The sequence below is a fragment of the Pelobates fuscus genome, chromosome 12 (assembly GCF_036172605.1).
Source record: "Pelobates fuscus isolate aPelFus1 chromosome 12, aPelFus1.pri, whole genome shotgun sequence".
Taxonomy (NCBI): domain Eukaryota; kingdom Metazoa; phylum Chordata; class Amphibia; order Anura; family Pelobatidae; genus Pelobates; species Pelobates fuscus.
The window spans coordinates 105,951,711-105,963,049 of NC_086328.1; positions in this window are offsets into that span (position 1 = coordinate 105,951,711).

An 11,339-nucleotide genomic window follows, 5' to 3' on the forward strand; every position below is an offset into this window, starting at 1 on the left:
TTTTCCTGGCACTATAGTGCCCTGAGGGTGCCCCCACCCTCAGGGTCCCACTCCCGTAGCGCTAAAGAGGAGGAAGGGGCTAATCCCTTACCTCTTTTCCAGTGCCGGGCTCCCTCAGCGCTGGGACTCTTCTCCCTCTTCTTCCGTCATCGGCTGAATGTGCATGAGCGGCAAGATCCGCGCGCATTCAGCCAGTCTCATAGGAAAGCATTCTAAATGCTTTCCTATGGACGCTGGCATCTTCTCACTGTGAAAATCACAGTGAGAAGCGCGGAAGCGCCTCTAGGGCTGTCAATGAGACAGCCACTAGAGGCTGGATTAACCCATTTGTAAACATAGCAGTTTCTCTGAAACTGCTATGTTTACAGCAGGCAGGGTTAATCCTAGATGGACTTAGCACCCAGACCACTTCATTAAGCTGAAGTGGTCTGGGTGCCTATAGTGGCCCTTTAAAAATAATAGGAGGCCTTAGAGACAGAATGGGTTCACTTCAATCACATATCACACACAGAGTAATGTCATGGGCAAGGGGGGAGCAGCAAGACAAAGGCAACAAAGAAAAACCCCAACTCTGCTGGATACTAAAAATAAAAAAATTAACTCAACTGGGCACTTGCCGCTCATGCTTTATGCAGATGCCCATGGCCGATATTCGATTGTCCTGTAAGGAGAGCAAGAATGAGAGCTGGAATCTAGCAACGTCTGATATAATTACAGGAGTTACATGAATCTTCTTTAATTTGTTTTGACATTACAGTATAATATGGTATGTTAGTGCCCACTAGTGGTAGAATTTGAGAAGGCAGTATACATGGTTGCATTATATTGTAATAACAGCTAAACCTGCACAGCAAATGTTGACAGATGATATTACAGTAAATGCTCAGCCATTTTAAAGATCATAAAATATAATAGATTCCCAGTTACTGTGTACAGTTCCATTACAGTAGATTTATGCCCATCCTTAAGCTATGTTCCATTACACAGGGACTATGGTTCCTACTACTCTACTCTAATAGTATGAGATCAAGCATGGGTGCAACGTGCAATCATATGATATAGACTCTCTTGTAGCGTTCTACTAGAAACCCTTACAGAAGCTGCATACTAATACTGTATCACTCATCACAACGCCAGTAGCCTAGTAATACCTAGTAATACCCGTCACCAAATCAGTAACCTGGAAATAACGCAGTAAAAAAGTAGGTTAGCGCTAATAATACAGTGGTTAGGCAGCTACCTTACAGAGGGTAACCCTCTAACCCTCTATATTAGAAATGTACAACAAGAAAAAAGAAAGGCTGCGCTAAAAGGAAATAATAAAAATATATATAAATAAATAAATATAAAAATAAGTAAAAATAGTTCCAATAAATATCAGAGGTTGAATTGACTTAGTTACTGATTCCGTTGGTAGAGTATCTTCTCTGTTTATAGTAGTTCAGATCGTCTCGTGATATGGAAGACACAAGAAGAGAGGACCAATCGTGCGGAGTGTATAAGGTAAATATTAAATAAATAAAATATAAGTATTACACTCACATTTGGATGAGCTATGGCCTGCTTATAGGATATGTGGATGCTTGTCCTCCGGAAGGTAATGATGTCCAACTCTCAGGAGAAGAGGAAAATAAAAACAGCAAATAGTGCTCTCTGATGATACGATGTAACAGTAGATAAAATGAAATAAAATATGCTCACAAATGGAGTGCAGACCACACTGCACTCTGGAAACAGCGTTGGTGGTATAATCCCCACCTCAGGATAAGTTATGGAAGGTAAGTAAAATGCCAGGAAGAAATAAATAAAATAAAATTATGTGTAAAAAGATAATGGCACAGGAATATAGCCAAAAATCATTTATTATATAAAATACACAATATTATAAAACCATTAACGCGTTTCACCACTAGGGCTTTATCAAAATGGAATAATATTAAAACCTGGCAAATAGAGAGTATATATAGGTGCATTGGTACTTTAAAAATGGCGCCAAAATAAAATCATTAGTCAATAGCCAATCAGAGTCATGCATTGTACATATGAAAAGTAAAATTTACAATTGAGAATAAAATAATAAATAGAGGTATGTGTAATACAAATGCTACATATCACAATCATTTGAGATAAAAATGGATAAAAAATGAGGATTCAAACTTTAAATGTAGTGTTATAAAAGATATGGCGCGTCACGTGACTCGCACAGTACTATGGGAAATGTAGTGCGTGAGTCACGTGACCGGCGTCAGCATAAATATGCTTAAATAGGAAGTGGGAGGGGGGCTTAGCCGCATAGAGAGTATGGGTGTGCGGCCGTCCTGTTAGTGGGCGGCACGCACGTCATAGGGGGCAGGTTCATGATGTGTCACGTGACCCACGGCGGATAATAAAATATAATGCGCGGGTCACGTGATCGGCATCAACAGATAATATAGGCGGCGCATGGGTGCATGGGACATGTAGTTAAAGGACGTCCGGCCGCCATTTAATTAGGCAAGTTTTTATTAGTAATATAGAAAAAAACAATATATAATGTGACTGAATAAATCAGTATATAGGCTAATAAAACATTAAAATGGTGGTACTTATCAGCAGATAAATTAATATATGTATTAACGCGTTACCCGCCATCATGTTTAATTTAGAATAAAAGTAAGCCCAAGTAAAACTCTGTAATAAACCAGGAACTGATATCTAGTGTCAATATAAAATATGGTGTATAAAATAGAAAAAAAAAGTTTGAATCAAGATTTCAACTATAAATAAGATAAAAATAAGAAATGGAGATTTAAATGGAATAAATGAGCAAGTGTGTAAAACATAAAAAATATGGGTATTTCAATGGAATAAATGAGATAGTAAATGCCTTGATAATATATACAACTGTAGATTAAATCAATTTCGTAGGCCCATTTACACAGTCCACTAATACATGTATAATATTAGACATCAAATGTCAGTCTCCAGTGGATAACTCCAATTTTAATATAGGATATCATTATATGACACCTATAAGCTTGAGCCTTGGAATCAAGATAAATTCTATCACAAGTACTGCTGGTTATATTGATTCACCATTAAATACACAATCCCACCAGATTAATACATTCAGACAATATATGTGGCTTTGTACAACAAGTATATAGCCAGCAGATCTGTGTATATGCAAAAAAAAAGAAGGAACAGATATGTAACAACGAATACATAGAAACATAGAAACATAGAAACATAGAATGTGACGGCAGATAAGAACCATTCGGCCCATCTAGTCTGCCCAGTTTTCTAAATACTTTCATTAGTCCCTGGCCTTATCTTATAGTTAGGATAGCCTTATGCCTATCCCACGCATGCTTAAACTCCTTTACTGTGTTAACCTCTACCACTTCAGCTGGAAGGCTATTCCATGCATCCACTACCCTCTCAGTAAAGTAATACTTCCTGATATTATTTTTAAACCTTTGTCCCTCTAATTTAAGACTATGTCCTCTTGTTGTGGTAGTTTTTCTTCTTTTAAATATAGTCTCCTCCTTTACTGTGTTGATTCCCTTTATGTATTTAAATGTTTCTATCATATCCCCCCTGTCTCGTCTTTCCTCCATGCTATACATGTTAAGATCCTTTAACCTTTCCTGGTAAGTTTTATCCTGCAATCCATGAACCAGTTTAGTAGCCCTTCTTTGAACTCTCTCTAAGGTATCAATATCCTTCTGAAGATAGGGTCTCCAGTACTGTGTACAGTACTCCAAGTGAGGTCTCACCAGTGTTCTGTACAATGGCATGAGCACTTCCCTCTTTCTACTGCTAATACCTCTCCCTATACAACCAAGCATTCTGCTAGCATTTCCTGCTGCTCTATTACATTGTCTGCCTACCTTTAAGTCATCAGAAATAATCACCCCTAAATCCCTTTCCTCAGATGTTGAGGTTAGGACTCTATCAAATATTCTGTACTCTGCCCTTGGGTTTTTACGTCCAAGATGCATTATCTTGCACTTATCCACATTAAATGTCAGTTGCCACAACTCTGACCATTTTTCTAGTCTACCTAAATCATTTTCCATTTGGCTTATCCCTCCTGGAACATCAACCCTGTTACATATCTTAGTATCATCCGCAAAAAGACACACCTTACCATCAAGACCTTCTGCAATATCACTAATAAAAATATTAAAGAGAATGGGTCCAAGTACAGATCCCTGAGGTACCCCACTGGTGACAAGCCCAAGCTTCGAATATACTCCATTGACTACAACCCTCTGTTGCCTGTCACTCAGCCACTGCCTTACCCATTCAACAATATTGGAATCCAAACTCAAAGATTGTAGTTTGTTGATAAGCCTTCTATGTGCAACAGTGTCAAAAGCCTTACTGAAATCGAGGTAAGCAATGTCTACTGCACCACCCTGATCTATAATTTTAGTTACCCAATCAAAAAAATCAATAAGATTAGTTTGGCATGATCTCCCTGAAGTAAACCCATGTTGTCTCTGATCTTGAAATCCATGTGTTTTTAGATGTTCAACAATCCTATCCTTTAACATGGTTTCCATCACTTTCCCCACTACTGAAGTTAGGCTTACTGGCCTATAGTTGCCCGACTCCTCCCTATTACCTTTCTTGTGAATGGGCACAACATTCGCTAACTTCCAATCTTCTGGGACTACTCCTGTTATCAATGATTGGTTAAATAAATCTGTTAATGGTTTTGCTAGTACACCACTAAGCTCTTTTAATAGCTTTGGGTGTATTCCATCAGGTCCCATTGACTTATTTGTCTTTACTTTTGACAGTTGAAATAGAACCTCTTCCTCTGTAAACTCACGTGTAATAAATGACTCATTTATCCTTTTTCTTAACTGAGGTCCCTTTCCTTCATTTTCATCTGTAAATACCGAACAAAAATATTCATTGAGGCAGTCAGCTAGACCTTTATCCTCATCTACATACCTTCCTTCTTTTGTTTTTAATCTAACTAATCCTTGTTTTACTTTTCTTTTCTCATTTATGTATCTAAAAAAGGTTTTGTCCCCCTTTTTTACTGACTGTGCTATTTTCTCTTCTGTGTGTGATTTGGAAGCTCTTATAACTTGCTTAGCCTCTTTCTGCCTAATCTTATAGGTCATTCTGTCTTCCTCACTCTGGGTTTTTTTATAATTACTAAATGCTAACTTTTTGTTTTTTACTATTTTGGCTACATCTGTGGAGTACCACAGTGGTTTCTTGAATTTTTTGCTTTTACTGACAAGCCTAATGCAATTTTCTGTTGCCTTCAGTAGTGCAACTTTTAAATAATCCCATTTCTTTTGGACTCCATTTAAATTGCTCCAGTCTGATAATGACTCCTTTACACATATTCTAATTTTGGAAAAGTCTGTTTTTCTAAAGTCTAAAACTTTTGTTTTTGTGTGGTGTGACTCAGTCACTGTTCTTATATTAAACCACACTGACTGATGATCACTGGATCCTAAACTTTCACCTACAGTAATATCTGATACCAAATCTCCATTTGTTAACACTAAATCTAGTATGGCCTCTTTACGAGTTGGCTCCTCAACGACTTGTTTTAGAGACAATCCCAGTAGGGAGTTTAGAATATGTGTGCTCCTGGCACAAGTAGCTATTTTTGTTTTCCAATTTATATCAGGAAGATTAAAGTCACCCATGATGATAACTTCCCCCTTCATTGTCATTTTAGCTATTTCTTCAACTAGTAGATTATCTAACTCTTCAATTTGTCCTGGGGGCCTATAAATCACACCTACACGAGTTACTGTGTGATTACCAAATTCTAACGTAACCCAAACTGACTCTATGTTCGCCTCACTAACCTTTATTAGGCTAGATTTTATGCTATTCTTTACATACAGGGCCACCCCTCCCCCTTTCTTGCCTTCCCTGTCTTTTCTATATAAAGAGTACCCTGGTATTGCTATGTCCCAGTCATTTTTCTCATTATACCATGTCTCAGTAACAGCGACTAAATCTACACTATCAGTTGCCATTATTGCCACAAGTTCATGGATCTTATTCCCTAAACTGCGAGCATTTGTAGACATGACTCTAAGCTTATCATTTTTTAACACACTTGCTACAGGCACCTTCTGTCCTTGTTTTGGGGGACAATTGGATTGATGTTTTATCACCCTTTTGCCCCCCCCTCCTAGTTTAAATACATCCTAGCAAAACCTCTGAACTGCTCACTGAGAACATTTGTTCCCTTTTGAGAAAGATGCAAACCATCTTTTTTGTACAGTTTATTTCCATTCCAAACAGAGCTACCATGAGCAATAAAGCCAAATCCTTGCTCCCGACACCATTCACCAAGCCACAAGTTAAAGTCCCTAATACGCATCCGCCTGTCATTCTGAGTGTTATGCACAGGCAGAACTTCAGAGAATGACAATGTGGAAGCAACCTGCCGTATATCATTGGCAAAAACACTAAAAACTTCCTTAACCTCTGAAACCTCATTGCAAGCCAAGTCATTTGTCCCTAAATGGACAAGTACATCCAATTCCCCTTCCTGCTTTGCTTGCTTAACAATATTACCGATACGTCTCCTGTCTCTGTGAGCAGTAGCTCCGGGAAGACACCTCACAAGACCACCATTGTCCATCTCCACACCTCTTATGATGGAATCCCCCACCAACAACTGCTTTCTATTAGGCCTCACCAAGCCTCTCTGCACAACACCACTAGCCTCAGTGCCTCTCTGCACAACACCACTAGCCTCAATGCCTCTCTTCACAACACCACTAGCCTCAGTGCCTCTCTTCACAACACCACTAGCCTCAGTGCCTCTCTTCACAACACCACTAGCCTCAGTGCCTCTCTGCACAACACCACTAGCCTCAGTGCCTCTCTGCACAACACCACTAGCCTCAGTGCCTCTCTGCACAACACCACTAGCCTCAGTGCCTCTCTATCTATTGTGTCATTTAATGCACACTTCTATTTTTGAAACTGGCGAATGCAATGCACATTTGTACAAGAAGATACTACTATACAACATTGTGCTACAATGAAATTGTTTATTGCCATATACGGTAGCAACATTGATGGTATTTTGATTTTAGTGTTACAAGTTAACACTAATTACATACCGTTATGAACTGGTTCTTTAGAAACATGAAAAAACTTGCAACACTTACACCAGCTGTTCAGAAACATACCGGTAATTAACTATCTTGCAACATTGATTTATTTACTGGTAATCTTCTTCATTACTCCCTCCATCATCTGAATCCTCAGAGAATGAATCCAACACATCACTGTCGGGAACATTAATGCTTTCCCCGTCATCAGGGCTGGTGCAAGGATTTTTGGGTTACACAGACGAAGATGATTTTGGCATCCTCTCCACCCCCAAAAAGCATCTTCACATGTGTGCCTCTTAACCCTCCTTTTGTTTCTTATCCCCTTTTTTAAATGTCTTACCCTTTTTAGGGTATCTTATCCCCTATTTTTCCCCATTGTGTGTCTTACACCTCCCTTGTGTATCTCTTACACCCCCCTTTGTATGTCTTACTCCCCCCAGCCCCTTTGTGTGTCTCATTCTCTCCCTGACCCTTTGTGTCTTTTACTCTTTCCAGCTTCTTTGTGTGTCACCACCAGCCCGTCTATCTCCCCCCAGCCCCTATGTGTCTCTTTTTCCTCTTCTCCAGCCCCTCTGTCTCTCTTTCACCCCCAGCTCTTTTGCATTTACACCCCCAGGCCCTTCTGTGTGTCGCTTTCATTTTAGTGTCCCTCTCTCTCCCCCCCCTTGGTCGCCAGTGTGTCTCCGACCTCTCTTTGTAGTGTAGGAAGAAAGAAAGTGCTAGTGCGCTTAAAACATATACAGACACCTCTAATATATAAAAGTGACTTGCAATATGCAAAACAGTGTTAATATTAAAAAACCCAAACAAGGTGTGTGAAACGAAAACACTGACAGGTGTATACTTATAGCCTGCCAATGAACAGCTGGATACTGTAATAAAGGAGACAAAAAATGGGGGAGGGGGGACAACAGAAAGCACTCCTAGTGCAATAAAGTTAATTATATAAAAATATAAATAATCTCTCTAGCGATAAAAAAAACTCACAAGTAAAGAGTGGTATAAGCCCCACTCATGGCTATCAAGCCCAGGGAGGATCAGCCCCTTGGGTGCGTGGGATCAAAAGAAAAGCTCTGGTGACCACTGTGCCAAACTCGAAAATTTTAATTCACATAAAAAACACTCCAATCTGCACACTTTAAAACGACTGCGTCCACTGCAGTTGAGTTATGTAATTTTTTATAATAATTTTTTATAATAATTTTTATAAAGTTCCTGTCCCTTTATCTATTTGTTTACAGGAGATGGTATGTTTTATGTACTATTTTTTTATATGTTATATTTTTCTGTGTGTTTTAATTTCATTCCCTTTTTTACTCTATATAGATATATACTTATCCCTCACCTCACGTTGTATGATTATCATCTCCTTTATATCTTTATGATGTGTAACTTTGGAAGTTTTCATTTAGAAGACTTTCCCCTTTTTCCTCCAAATATAGATTCTTCTCTGGACTGTTTTATTTACTAGCTATGGGATGTGCCCCCTCCATACAGGATTATATGTACTTAATATAGGATAATGTTTTTTGCACATATGATGTTTCTTTAAATATGGATTATATATAATACTTTTTTAATATTGCGGTGTATAGGTGGCTGATATATAGAATATGACTTATTTTTTTAGGGAACTGTAGGAGTTTACCGGCTATTTTTAAAGAAAAGTTTTTGTACAATTGAATAATAACAGACCTCATATGAACTTAATAAGGTTGAAAGGCCGATTGGATCACGGCCTCAGGACATATGATACTTAATGGGTTCTCCAGTGGGAGGAGATTATGCTCGTTTGAGAAAGCCCCAAGAGGCAGGGCGAAACGCGTCACGGGACCACGTGATCAACACACACGGAAGTGTTCGTTACATATCAGCAGGCAGGAGACACCACTCCGAGCAGGGGAACGAGAACAGGATCTAAATACCGTCCTCGTAACAGCAACAGATCCCCATTTGGTGTGGTGAGCCTGCAGTGGACTCAGTCGTTTTAAAGTGTGCAGATTGGAGTGTTTTTTATGTGAATTAAAATTTTCGAGTTTGACACAGTGGTCACCAGAGCTTTTCTTTTGATCCCACGCACCCAAGGGGCTGATCCTCCCTGGGCTTGATAGCCATGAGTGGGGCTTATACCACTCTTTACTTGTGAGTTTTTTATCGCTAGAGAGATTATTTATATTTTTATATTATTAACTTTATTGCACTAGGAGTGCTTTCTGTTGTCCCCCCTCCCCCATTTTTTGTCTCCTTTATTACAGTATCCAGCTGTTCATTGGCAGGCTATAAGTATACACCTGTCAGTGTTTTCGTTTCACACACCTTGTTTGGGTTTTTTAATATTAACACTGTTTTGCATATTGCAAGTCACTTTTATATATTAGAGGTGTCTGTATATGTTTTAAGCGCACTAGCACTTTCTTTCTTCCTATTTTACTGTATACCATTTTACCAGGGTATTTTGTTGGTGCTGCTGTCTATACCCAGTTTTCATTATAGAGGTGTTTTGCGCCGATTTATCTATCTTGTATACTATTCTCTTTGTAGTGTGGTCGAGTGGAGTAGACCACGGTACAGGAGCTTCAGTTTTTTTGTAACTGACTGGACTGACAGGAAGTGCTCACTCAGAAGTTCCTGTACCGTGGTGCGCACTGCTCCGCTCGGCCATGCTACACAGAGTGACTGGCAGGATGGGAGCGCTGTGCGCCCACCTCCTGCCGGGCACTCCAATATAGCCCCCCGGGCCGGTGCGCCCTAAGGCGGCCGCTTGTGCAAACCATCCTCAGATCCTCAGTCGTCTTCACTACCGTCTAATGCAGGCTTCCCCAAACTCTGGCCCTCCAGATGTTGCTAAACTACAACTCCCATGATTCTCAGCCTATCTATTTCATTCATAGAATCATGGGAGTTGTAGTTCAGCAACATCTGGAGGGCCAGAGTTTGGGGAAGCCTGCTCTAATGCATTAGAAATACAGTATTTCTTCAATTAATTTTTGATTAGAGGTGCTTTGATACATCTCCAAGCAGTAGAAACCCAGGGGCAACATAATGCGGAGCAGCACGCTTTATATTTCTGTTGGCACCAGTTCCCGGTTTGGCTCACAGAGGCATTTCTCTTATACTGCCGCTGAACGTTGGCTTTGAAGGGTTTGTTAACACTTGTTAACATCCAAGGGCAGTAAAACAGATGTCATCCCTCCAGGAATTACAACAAGTTTGCTGTTCGGGCCGAAAAAATTAAAAACTGAAAATTAAAAATGGAGGAAGTTGCAACCATCTGCAGTGATTGCCAGCATTACAGGTTTTATGGTAATTTATTTTGTGTGGTTACCCTGCATATCGAACAAATTCACGTCTCACCTGCATTGCCAATTTGTCCCATCAAGAAATTAAATTCTCTTATGAAGCTCGATTACATACCTTTAAAATGACTGAAGCTTTTCTTCAAAATTTGCGGGAAGCTTTTAGCATATTGTTGTGTGGCGCCATAGAGGTAAACCTATACACTTCATGAAACGATCCACCCATCCTCGATTGGCTTTAAACTTTTTCTTTGATATATTGAAAGCTATAGCCATATCTTTAGCGTTTATTCTAATTGGTTCATTAATCACAGGTAGCCCATTTTTTCTACTTTCCTGTACAAATTCCAAAACATCTTGGTCTATGTCAGGGTGTCTTCCTTTGTGAGGGCTGGTGAATTTCTTATTATCTGCTTTACATGCAAATATTAGCAATTTGTATTGGCACCACAAGCAGACATTGCTTTCAGCTACACCAAACTCTCTTGCAGCTTGACTGTTTCGATTTTTTTGGGGCAGAAAGGCTTACATTTAGTTTTGAATTTTGCATCATATGACATCCTTCACTGTTTCTTCTCCATTGTGGGGTAAATTTAATCGCTTTTTTATATTTTATAATAAGAATGGTAGTGGCACTAGAGCTGAGGTAACTCAAATTGCTCCTCACTGCAAAATTCACCGGGTTGAAATTGGATGGGGTGGAAATTGCTGGGCTGAAATTCGCATTTTCATCACAGATACAGTCTCCTACTGAGTATTCATGTTTGATGACATATTTTGCAGGTCAAAGAACCTGGAGAAAAGAGATGAAAGTAAACTCTAAAAGCTCTGTTCGCCTTCGAATCTCCTGCCCGTCTAAATTTTTGAGACTTTATTTTTCCAATGAACGTGCGCATTAGATTTGAGTATGTAATGTATTTTTTTAAATAAATAAATTAAAAGCACT